Source organism: Leopardus geoffroyi, chromosome B3 (genome assembly GCF_018350155.1).
Source record: "Leopardus geoffroyi isolate Oge1 chromosome B3, O.geoffroyi_Oge1_pat1.0, whole genome shotgun sequence".
In the NCBI taxonomy this organism is placed as follows: Eukaryota; Metazoa; Chordata; class Mammalia; order Carnivora; family Felidae; genus Leopardus; species Leopardus geoffroyi.
The window spans coordinates 100629196-100640862 of NC_059337.1; the positions used below are offsets into that span (position 1 = coordinate 100629196).

At 38.1% G+C, this 11667-nt stretch overlaps 1 pseudogene; it reads left to right on the forward strand.

Annotated features, from left to right (window-relative positions):
- Positions 1-1223: 1223 nt before the first annotated feature.
- Positions 1224-2478, forward strand: LOC123583843 (annotated as a pseudogene).
- The last annotated feature ends 9189 nt before the right edge of the window (positions 2479-11667 follow it).

Genomic DNA, 11667 nt, shown 5'->3' on the forward strand with positions numbered 1-11667 from the left:
AGTTCGTATGTTTTGGGGCGCCTGGGTAGCTCAGTCAGTTAAGTGTCCAACTTTGGCTCAGGTCATGATCTCGCAGTTGGTGAATTCAAGCCCTGCATCTGGCTCTCTGCTGTCAGCGTGGAGCCCACTTTGGATCCTCTATTCTTCCTTCTCTCTACCCATCCCCCGCACTCTCTCTCTCTCTCTCAAAAATAAACATTAAAAAAATATTAAAGTTCTGGGGCGCCAGGGTGGCTCAGTCAGTTGAGCATCCGACTTCGGCTCAGGTCATGGTCTCGCGGTCTGTGAGTTCAAGCCCCATGTGGGACTCTGTGCTGACAGCTCAGAGCCTGGAGCCTGCTTCAGATTCTGTGTTTCCCTCTCTCTCTGTCCCTCCCCTGCTCATGCTCTGTCTCTCTCTCTGTCAAAAATAAATAAACATTAAAAATTTTTTTTTAATATTAAAGTTCTTATGTTTAGATACTAAGAAATGGATTAATGAATCAATGATAAAATAATGGAATTTGAAGATCTTTAAACTGAAGGATAAAAATATTGCATATTAAAAAATGATGGAGATTGCTGCTTCTAGACGTGATGGTGTAACTGGTATTGGACTTCACCTTGTGTCACTAATAACTTTAAAAGTAGCAAAATATGTGAAGCAACTGTTTTCAGACAGTAGATGATAGCACAGGGAAATGATCCTTAAAATAAGGGAAACATGTAAGGTGACCTTAATGTTTGCCTTCCCTTTCTGAATGAGGGCACTTTCTGATGTGTGGTGTAGGTCTCTCTCAAATAAATAAATACAAACTTTAAAAATAAAGAAAAAAAAAAAGAAAATGGAATATGACAGTATGTAAAGGAAATAATACATCATTACCAGGATGGTTATATCTCACAAATCCAGGATCAGTTTACTATTAAAAATAAAACATGCTTGATAAAATTCAACACAGTTATGATTCTTTGAAAAAACTTCTTAATAAAGGAATAAAAGAGACCATTCTAACCAGATAAAGGTTACCTTCCAAATACAACAGCTAACGTTATTCTTTTTTTTTTTTAATTTTTTTTTTTAATGTTTTATTTATTTTTGAGACAGAGACAGAGCATGAACGGGGGAGGGTCAGAGAGAGGGAGACACAGAATCTGAAACAGGCTCCAGGCTCTGAGCTGTCAGCACAGAGCCCGACGCGGGGCTTGAACTCAAGGACTGCGAAATCATGACCTGAGCCGAAGCCGGCAGCTTAACCGACTGAGCCACCCAGGCGCCCCCTTAATTGGATATATTGAAAGCATTCTCATTAAGCTTAGGAACAAGTAGCATAAAGGAGAAAAGATCTAAGTGGATCTTGTGGTGAGAAAGATACCCCTGGAACTCTGCAACACTGGCTCAATATAAGTAAATGAATTATGTTTATTGATTATAAAACTCAATATTGTTTTCTTAAAATAATGTCTTCCCAAAATGATCTATAAATTCAATGCAATATCAATCAAAATCCAAATGAAACTTGTGTGTGTGTGTGTAACTTGTTAAACTATATCTATAATTTATATGTAAGAGCCATAAATATACTTATGAAGAAGAATAAGATGGGGAGATTTGCCATAGAGGTTACCTTATTAAAAAGCTATAGTAACTGAGCCTTTTGGCTCCTTGAACCTTGTCATGGCCGTTGGCAAGAACAAGCACCTTACAAAAGGTGGCAGAAAGGAAGCCAAGAAGAAAGTGGTTGATCCATTTTCTAAGAAGGATTGGTATGATGTGAAAGCACCAGCTATGTTCAGTATAAGAAATATTGGAAAAACACTAGTTCACCAGAACTCAAGGAACCAAAATCACATCTGATGGCCTCAAGGGTCGTGTTTTTGAAGTGAGCCTTGTTGATCTGCAGAAAGTTGTATTCAGAAATTCAAGATAATTTTTGAGGATGTTCAGGGCAAAAACTGCCTAAGTTCCATGGCATGGATCTTATCTGTGACAAAATGTGCTCCTTGGTCAAAAATGGCAGACCCTGATTGAAGCCCGTGTTGATGTCAAGACTACTGATGTTTATTTGCTTCATCTATTCTGTATTGGTTTTACTAAAAAATGTAACAATCAGATTTAGAAGACCTCTTATGCTCAGCACCAACAGGTCCACCAAAATTCAGAAAAAGATGATGGAGATCATGACGTGGGAGGTGCAGATAAATGACTTGAAAGAAGTGGTCAATAAATTGATTCCAGACAGCTTTGGAAAAGACATAGAAAAGTCTTGTCAATCTCTTTATCCACTCTATGCTGTCTTTGTTAAAAATGTAAAAATGCTGAAGAAGCCTGTGTTTGATTTGGGAAAGCACATGGAGCTTCATGGTGAAGGTAGTGGTTCTGGAAAAGTTACTGGGGATGAGACTGGTACTAAAGTTCAATAAAACCTGTTTAAAATTTAGATATTTAATGGTGACAAATAAAAAATGTTAAAAAAAAAAAAAAAGGGACGCCTGGGTGGGTCAGTTGGCTAAGCATCCAACTTTGTTCGGCTCAGGTCATGATCTCAAGGCTCGTGGGTTTGAGCCCCACATCTGGCTCTGTGCTGACAGCTCAGAGCCTGGAACCTGCTTAATATTCTGTGTCTCCCTCTCTCTCTGCCGCTCCCTGACCTGTGCTCTGTCTCTCTTCTCTAAGATGAATAAACACCAAAAAAAAAAAAAAAATAGAAAAAAACGTATAGTAATTTTAAGATAGTGTTACTGGTTTAAGGATAGAAAAAGTGACCAATAGAATAGAACAGGGTACCCAAACAGAACCACACCTATATGGAAACTTGATTTGTGACAGATTTTTTTTGTGGATCAGTGAAAGAAAAAATGGACTTAAAAAAAGTGTTAATATAGTTTAAAAGCATGACAGTAAACCCCTGCCTCTTATCATGCACTAGAATAAATTCCAAATAGATCGATGATTGGAATGAGAAGGGCAAATGATAAAACTTCTTTTTTTATTAATGTATTTATTTTTTAATTTACATCCAAGTTAGTTAGCATATGGTGCATTTCAGGAGTAGATTCCTTAATTCCCCTTACCCATTTAGCCCATTCCCCTCCCACAACCCCTCCACTAACCCTCTGTTTGTTCTATATTTAAGAATCTCTTATGTTTTGTCCCTGTCCCTGTTTTTATATTATTTTTGCTTCCCTCCCTTAATGTTCATCTGTTTGGTATCTTGAAGTCCTCATATGAGAGAAGTCATATGGTATGTCTTTCTCTAATTCGCTTAGCATAATACCCTTCAGTTCCATCCATGTAGTTGCAAATGGCAAGATTTTATTCTTTTTGATTGCTGAGTAATACTCCATTGTGTATATATACCACATCTTCTTTATCCATTCATCCATCGGTGGACATTTGGGCTCTTTCCATACTTTGGCTGTTGTTGATAGTGCTGCTATAAACATTAGGGTACATATGCCCCAGGATCCCGTGGATAAATGCCTAGTAGTGCAATTGCTGGGTCGTAGGGTGTCCTATTTTTAATTTTTTGAGGAACATCCGTACTGTTTTCCAGAGTGGCTGCACCAGCTTGCATTCCCACCAACAATGCGAAAGAGATCCTCTTTCTCAGCATCCTTGCCAACATCTGTTGTTGCCTGAGTTGTTAATGTCAGCCATTCTGACAGGGGTGAGGTGGTATCTCATTGTGGTCTTGATTTGTATTTCCCTGATGATGAGTGATGTTGAGCATTTTTTCATGTGTTGGTTGGCCATCTGGATGTCTTCTTTGGAGAAGTGTCTATTCATGTCTTTTGCCCATTTCTTCACTGGATTATTTGTTTTTTGGGTATTGAGTTTGATAAATTCTTTATAGATTCTGGATACTAACCCTTTATCTGATATGTCATTTGCAAATATCTTCTCCCATTCTGTCGGTTGCCTTTTAGTTTTGCTGATGGTTTCCTTTGCTGTGCAGAAGCTTTTTATTTTGATGAGGTCCCAGTAGTTCATTTTTGCTTTTGTTTCCTTGCCTCTGGAGACATGTTGAGTAAGAAGTTGCTGCGGACAAGTTCAAAGAGGTTTTTGCCTGCTTTCTCCTCAAGGATTTTGATGGCTTCCTGTCTTACATTGGGTCTTTCATCCATTTTGAGTTCATTTTTGTGTATGGCATAAGAAAGTGGGCCAAGTTCATTTTTCTGCATGTCGCTCTCCAGTTTTCCTAGCGCCATTTGCTGAAGAGACTGTCCTTATTCCACTGGATATTCTTTCCTGCTTTGTCAAAGATTAGTTGGCCATACGTTTGTGGGTCCATTTCTGGGTTGTCTATTCTGTTCCATTGATCTGAGTGTCTGCTTTTGTGCCAGTACCATACTGTCATGATGATTACAGCTTTGCAGTACAGCTTGAAGTCCGGGATTGTGACACCTCCAGCTTTGGTTTTCTTTTTCAAGATTGCTTTGGCTATTTGGGGTCTTTTCTGCTTCCATACAAATTTTAGGATTGTTTGTTCGAGTTCTGTGAAGAATGCTGGTGTTATTTTGATAGATATTTCACTGAATATGTAGATTACTTTGGGTAGTATTGACATTTTAACAATATTTGTTCTTCCTATCTAGGAGCATGGAATGTTTTCCCATTTTTTGTATCTTCTTCAGTTTCCTTCATAAGCTTTCTATAGTTTCCAGTGTATAGATTTTTCGCCTTGTTGGTTAGATTTATTCCTAGGTATTTTATGGTTTTTGGTGCAATTGTAAATGGGATTCATTCCTTGATTTCTCTTTCTCTTTCTTTATTGTTGGTGTATAGGAATGCAACTGATTTCTGTGCATTGATTTTATTTATATCCTGTGACTTTGCTGAATTCATGGATCAGTTCTAGCAGTTTTTTGGTGGAGTCTTTTGGGTTTTGCATATAGAATATCATGTCATCTGTGAAGAGTGAAACTTTGACCTCCTCCTGGCTGATTTGGATGCCTTTTATTTCTTTGTGTTTTCTGATTGCTGAGGCTAAGGCTTCCAATACTATGTTGAATAACAGTGGCGAGGGTGGACATGCCTGTCTTGTTCCTGACCTTAGGGGGAAAGCTCTCAGTTTTTCTCCATTGAGGATGATATTAGTGGTGGATCTTTCATATATGGCTCTTATGATCTTGTGGTATGATCCCTTTATCCCTACTTTCTTGAGGGTTTTTATCAAGAAAGGGTGCTATATTTTGTCAATGCTTTCTCTGCATCTATTGAGAGGATCATGCGGTTCTTTTCCTTTCTTTTATTGGTGTGATGTATCACATTGATTATTTTGTGGATATTGAACCAGCCCTGCATCCCAGGTATAAATCTCACTTGATCAGGGTGAATAATTTTTTTAATGTATTGTTAGACCTGGTTGGCTAGTATCTTGCTGCGGATATTTGCATCCATGTTCATCAGGGAAATTGGTCTATAGTTCTCCTTTTCAGTGGTCTTTGTCTGGTTTTAGAATCGCTGGCTTCATAGAAAGAGTTTGGAAGTTTTCCTTCCATTTCTATTTTTTGGAACAGCTTCAGGAGAGTAGGTGCTAACTCTTCTTTAAATGTTTGATAGGTGGGAATGCGAGCTGGTGCAGCCACTCTGGAAAACAGTATGGAGGTTCCTCAAAAAACTAAAAATAGAACTGCCCTACAACCCAGCAATTGCACTACTAGGCAGTTATCCACGGGATACAGGTGTGCTGCTTCGAAGGGACACATGCACTCCCATGTTTATAGCAGCACTATCAATAATAGCCAATGTATGGAAAGAGCCCAAATGTCCATCAATGGATGAATGGATAAAGAAGATGTGGTATACATATACAATGGAGTATTACTTGGCAGTCAAAAAGAATGAAATCTTGCCATTTGCAACTACGTGGATGGAACTGGAGGGTATTATGCTAAGTGAAATTAGTCAATCAGAGAAAGACAAAAATCATATGACTTCACTCATATGAGGACTTTAAGAGAGAAAACAGATGAACATAAGGGAAGGGAAACAAAAATATAAAAACAGAGAGGGAGACAAAACAGAAGAGACTCATAAATATGGAGAACAAACGGAGGGTTACTGGAGGGGTTGTGGGAGCGGGGATGGGCTAAATGGGTAAGAGGCACTGAGGAATCTACTCCTGAAATCATTGTTACACTCTATGCTAACTAATTTGGATGTAAATTTTAAAAAATAAAAAATAAAACAAGTTAAAAAAAATATTTAAAAAAATGTTTGATAGGATTCCTCTAGAAAGCCATCTGGTCCTGGATTCTTGTTTTTTGGGAGATTTTTGGTTACTAATTCGATTTCTCTACTGGTTATGGGTCTGTTCAAATTTTCTGTTACTTCCCATTTCAGTTTTGGTAGTTTATATGTTTCTAGGAATTTGTCCATTTCTTCCAGATTGCCCATTTTATTGGCATATAACTGCTCATAATATTCTCTTATTATTGTTTGTATTTCTGTTGTGTTGGTTGTGATCTCTCCTCTTTCATTGTTGATTTTATTTATTTGGGTCCTTTCCTTTTTCTTTTTGATCAAACTGGCTAGGTTTTATCAGTTTTGTTAATTCTTTCAAAGAATCAGCATCTGGTTTCATTGATCTGTTCTACTGTTTGTTGTTGTTATTGTTGTTGTTTTTTGGTTTTGATAGCATTGATTTCTGCTCTGATCCTTATTATTTCCTGTCTTCTGCTGGTTTGGGGTTTATTTGCTGTTCTTTTTCCAGCTCTTTAAGGTGTAAAGTTAGGTTGTGTATCTGAGACCTTTCTTCCTTCTTTAGGAAGGCCTGGATTGCTATATACTTACCTCTTATGACCGCCTTTTGATAAAATTTCTTGAAAACCATATAGAAAAATATTTTATGGCTTTGGAGTCCAAATGGATTTATTTCTTTTTTTTTTAATGTTTACTTTTGAGAGAGAGAGTGAGAGAGTGAGTGAGTTTGGGGGCGGGGAGGGGCAGAGAGAGAGGGAGACTCAGAACCTGAAGCAAGCTCCAGGCTCTGAACTGTCAGCACAGAGCCCGACGCCAGGCTTGAAGTCACCAACTGTGAGATCATAACCTGAGCTGAAGCAGACATTTAACTGACTCAGCTATCTAGGCGCCCCAGTCCAAAAATATTTCTTAAAGGAGATTCACAAAGTATAAATCAAAAAACAAAGATGACAGCCAAAACAGTCTTGAAAAAGAAGTCCAAATTTGGAGGATTCACACTTCCCAACTTCAAACCTAGTACAAAACTACAGTGATGAAGATACTGTGGTGATGGCATGAGGAAAGACATAGATCACTGGAATAAAATGGAGAATCCAGATATAAACTCTTCCATTTATGGTCAATTGATTTTTCACAAGGGTGTCAAAATAATTCAATGGAGAAAAAATTATCTTTTCAAAAACTGGTCCTGGGACAACTGAATATGCACACATGAAAGAATGAAATTGGATTCCTACCGGAACCTTACACAAAAATTAACTAAAAATGGATCATAGACCTAAATGTTAAAAAACAAAACAACCCCCCCCCAAGAAAACAACCCACTATAAAACTGCAAGAGGGATAACTGAGTGGCTTAGTTGGTTAAACATCCGGCTCTTTATTTTGGCTCAGGTCATGATCTTATGGTAGTGATATCGAACACCACATTGGGATTGTGCTGGGCATGGAGCCTGGTTTAGATTCTCTCTCCCTCCCCTGATTGCACTTGCTCTAAAAACAAAACAAAAGCAAGGAACACCCCCCCCCCCCGCAACACACACACACATTTAAAACTACTAGAAGAAAACATAGGGGTAAATCTTAGTGAACTTGGGTTAGGCAGTGATCTCTGAGATACAACCCCAAAAGACAAGTGACAGAAAAGAAAATTTGAAAAATTGGATTTCATCAAAATGAAAAACTTTTGTGGAAGAAGCTATACCATCAAGAAAGTAAAGGACAGGAGTGCCTGGTTGGCTCAGTTGGGGGAGTTTGTGACCCTTGATCTCAGGTTGTGAGTCTGAGCCTCATATTGGGTATAGAAATAACTTTAAAATAATTAAATCTTAAAAAAAGCAGGGGAGGGGGAGAGTGCCTGGGTGGCTTAGTCAGTTAAGCTGTGACTCTTGATTTTTGGCTTGGGTCGTGATCTCACGGTTTGTGAGACTAATCCCTGCCTTGGGCTCTGTACAGGCAGCACAGAGCCTGCTTGAGGTTCATTCTCTCTCTCTCTCTCTCTCTCTCTTTCTGTCCCTCCTTTGCTTTTGAGGGAGCATGTGCACTTTCTCTCTCTCTCAAAATAAATAGGCAAAAAAATTAAAAGACATCTCATATAGTGGGAGAAAATACTGAGGGTGGTAAAGAAAGCCCTCTAACAGAGCACAGATGCAAATGCTGGCGGTCAAGAAAGCAAGCGCTGCTAATATTAAGGCCTAAAGACATATGGATAGGGCACCAACAGTATCTGCTACACAGTCCCAGGCTCTCTTCAGTAGAATTAGGCAGGCCCTCGTCTTAGCTTGAGTTTCCTCAAAAAGTATACATAACCTGAGGCAAAAGACTTATGTGCTATTATTAAGGCAAGCAGTTCCAAGAAACAGGGATAGGAAAAGAGAAATGAAGCAGAGGAGGGAGAACCAATATGAAATTGCATTGTGGACTTAGGCCATTATTAAATGCTATTGATTGCTTGATCTCTTGGGCAAGTCCTTAAGAAGCCTTAAAAAACCCTTGAACTTTTGCACTTGAAAACCTAAGAAGCACCTGAATACAATTTTTAAAATCCTGGTTTTCCCTCACAGGGTTAGTTGATATCTGTAAATTAAGACTCTCTTAGACCTCATTCATACCTTAGGTTCCCTTTAATCAATATCCAACACATAATTGGTGGTAATGGATAGCAGGGATAATTGAAATCCACAGAATAATAGCTACCATTTAGTAAGTACAAGGCAGTTTTATATAATATCTAATCCTCACAAAGTAGCTTTTGTTATACTGATTTTATTAATGTCCAAGCTGAGATTCAGCTAACTTAAGGAGCGTGGCCAACATCACAAAACTAGCAAGTAGCAGACCAGGTTTTGGAAACATGTCTTTTTTTTTTTTTTTTTTTTTAACTCCCATAAACAATGTTCTTTCTATTATATCAGGATGCCTCATGGAAGAAAGGATTGAAATTCCTAAATCTCATCTTAGCCAATACTTTTAAAAAATGTTATTTATTTTTTAAATAGGTCATACAAACACATGGTTTAAAATGCAAGAAATACAAAAGCATATTCAATGAAAACTCTCCTTTAAATTCTGTCCAGTTCCTCTTTTCAGGGGCAACTAATTTTACCAGTTTCTTGTGTATTTTCTCTAAAATATTTATGCATAAATGTAAATACTATTTTTTACCCTTTTATTTAAATGTTTATTTTTGAGAGAGAGAGTGAGAGAGAACATGAGTGGGTGAAGGGCAGAGAGAAAAGAAGGCAGAGGATCCGAAGTGGGTTCAGCACTGACAGCAGAGTGCCCAGTGCAGGGCTCGAACTCATGAACTATGAGGTCATGACCTGAGCCATAGTCAGATGCTTAACCGACTGAACCACCCAGGTGCTCCTGTGTTTTACCCTTTTAACAGAAATGGAGTTATTCTATGAAATGTATACTGTTGTTAGACATCTTAGAGTATAAAAAAAATAAATGGTTGTAACATTTTAGGCTTTGTGTGTATAAGAGTATGTAGGGGCGCCTGGGTGGTGCAGTCGGTTAAGTGTCCGACTGCAGCCAGGTCATGATCTCGCGGTCCGTGAGTTCGAGCCCCGCGTCAGGCTCTGGGCTGATGGCTCGGAGCCTGGAGCCTGTTTCCGATTCTGTGTCTCCCTCTCTCTTTGCCCCTCCCCCGTTCATGCTCTGTCTCTCTCTGTCCCAAAAATAAATAAACGTTGAAAAAAAAATTAAAAAAAAAAAAGAGTATGTAAAAAGCACTTTTCTAAGATGCATGTTTCTGATGAATTCTATTCAAGCTATAATTTATTATTGTTTGGCATGTCTATTACCTCTGCTCAATATAGCTTTTGTTTACTATTTCTTTGTCATGAAAGAGCCAGATAGTAAATATTTTAGGCTTTGTGATCTCTGTCATGACTACTCAACTCTGCTGTTAGAACACAAAAACAGCCATTGACAATATATAAACATGCTGGATTCCAATAAAACTTTACTTACAAAAACATGTGGCAGGCCAGATTTGACCTGTAGGTCATAGTTTGCTGACTCTCTTAGGGGTGCTTTTTTTTAAACTAGAAAAAACAGCATTGTGTACTAGCACACCAGCATTGTACAGGTACAGCAACATGATGAAATAAACCCTGATTTGTACTGTTGGTCAATTTCTGTAGGGTCAACCCTCCCAATAAAATGGCTGGCTTCAAGGTCCCAAAAGTTTAGCAATCAGATTGCAGAATTCCTAAATATTTAACAATGGTTCTCATGATCTGATGAGAGACTGTTACAGCCTACCACTGCATGCAAAATCTTGAGATACAGGATAATGTACTAGGAGTAGCTAAAGCCAAAGAAAATATAGGGAGAAAAAAGTTTTGCTTTTTAGGTTTGTTTATTTTTGAGAGAGGGAGAGCACTTGAGTGGGGGAGGTGAAGAGAGAGAGGGAGACAGAGGATCTGAAGTGGGTATTGCGCTGATAGCAGAGAACCTGATGCAGGGCTCAAACTCATGAAGGTGAGATCATGACCTGAGCCAAAGTTGGATGCTCACCTGAGCCACCCAGGTGCCCTTTTTGCCCTTTTTCCTTCCTTCCTTCCTTCCTTCCTTCCTTCCTTCCTTCCTTCCTTCCTTCCTTTCTTTTACTCTTAAAGGTTTTGATACACATGAATAAACAAAATTTGTAAACTGTACCTCTTCATACTCCCTGGCATTTTTGTTGTTTTTAATTGTAAAACATGGAGAAAAGAAAATTTTATGTAGACAGATCACTTTTGTATTATCTAGTGACATTGGCACTGAAGTTAAGTGTAAAGTAAAAAGGGCTGGAACAAAAAATGTGTATGTGCATATAAAACATGTATATGTGTGTATATTATGTATATGTGAATATTATATATAATATTTAGTATATTTTGAATACATGTGTTTTATATCACATATCATTTTCACGTCCTTTTGTGGTTTAAACTTTTTTCTTTTTTCTATGTCTAGTGATTTTTTATTTGATATCAGATGTTCCAAATGTTATGTTGTTAAGTATTTGCATTTTGTTGTCTTTTTTTCAGTTTTGAAATTTATTTTTGCACACAGGTTATTAGGGTAGTTGTGGATCAACTTGATATTTTCAAGGATTATTTTCAGCTTTGTTAGAGTGTGCCTAGAATAGCCTTTGCTTACGGGCTGGTTTAGTTTTAATATTCCACCTTTACCCCTCTGATTGCCCTGTCACTCAGTGAGGTCTCTGTTCTGGCTGGGTACAATTTGAACGTCTCAGAGTCCTCTCTGTGCTCTGAGAATGTGCAGCTTACAGCCTCCGGTAGTTGTCCAAAAACAGTTGTCTCATATATTTTGTCCAGGTTTCTAATTGTTTACCGTTGGAGAACAAGTTCCATACCAGCTCCTTCTTCAGGATCAGTAATGGAGCTCAACATCTTGACAGTGTTGAGTCTTCCAATCCCTGTATATTTAGGTCTTCTTTGCAATTTTAAATAAGCTATTAAAAT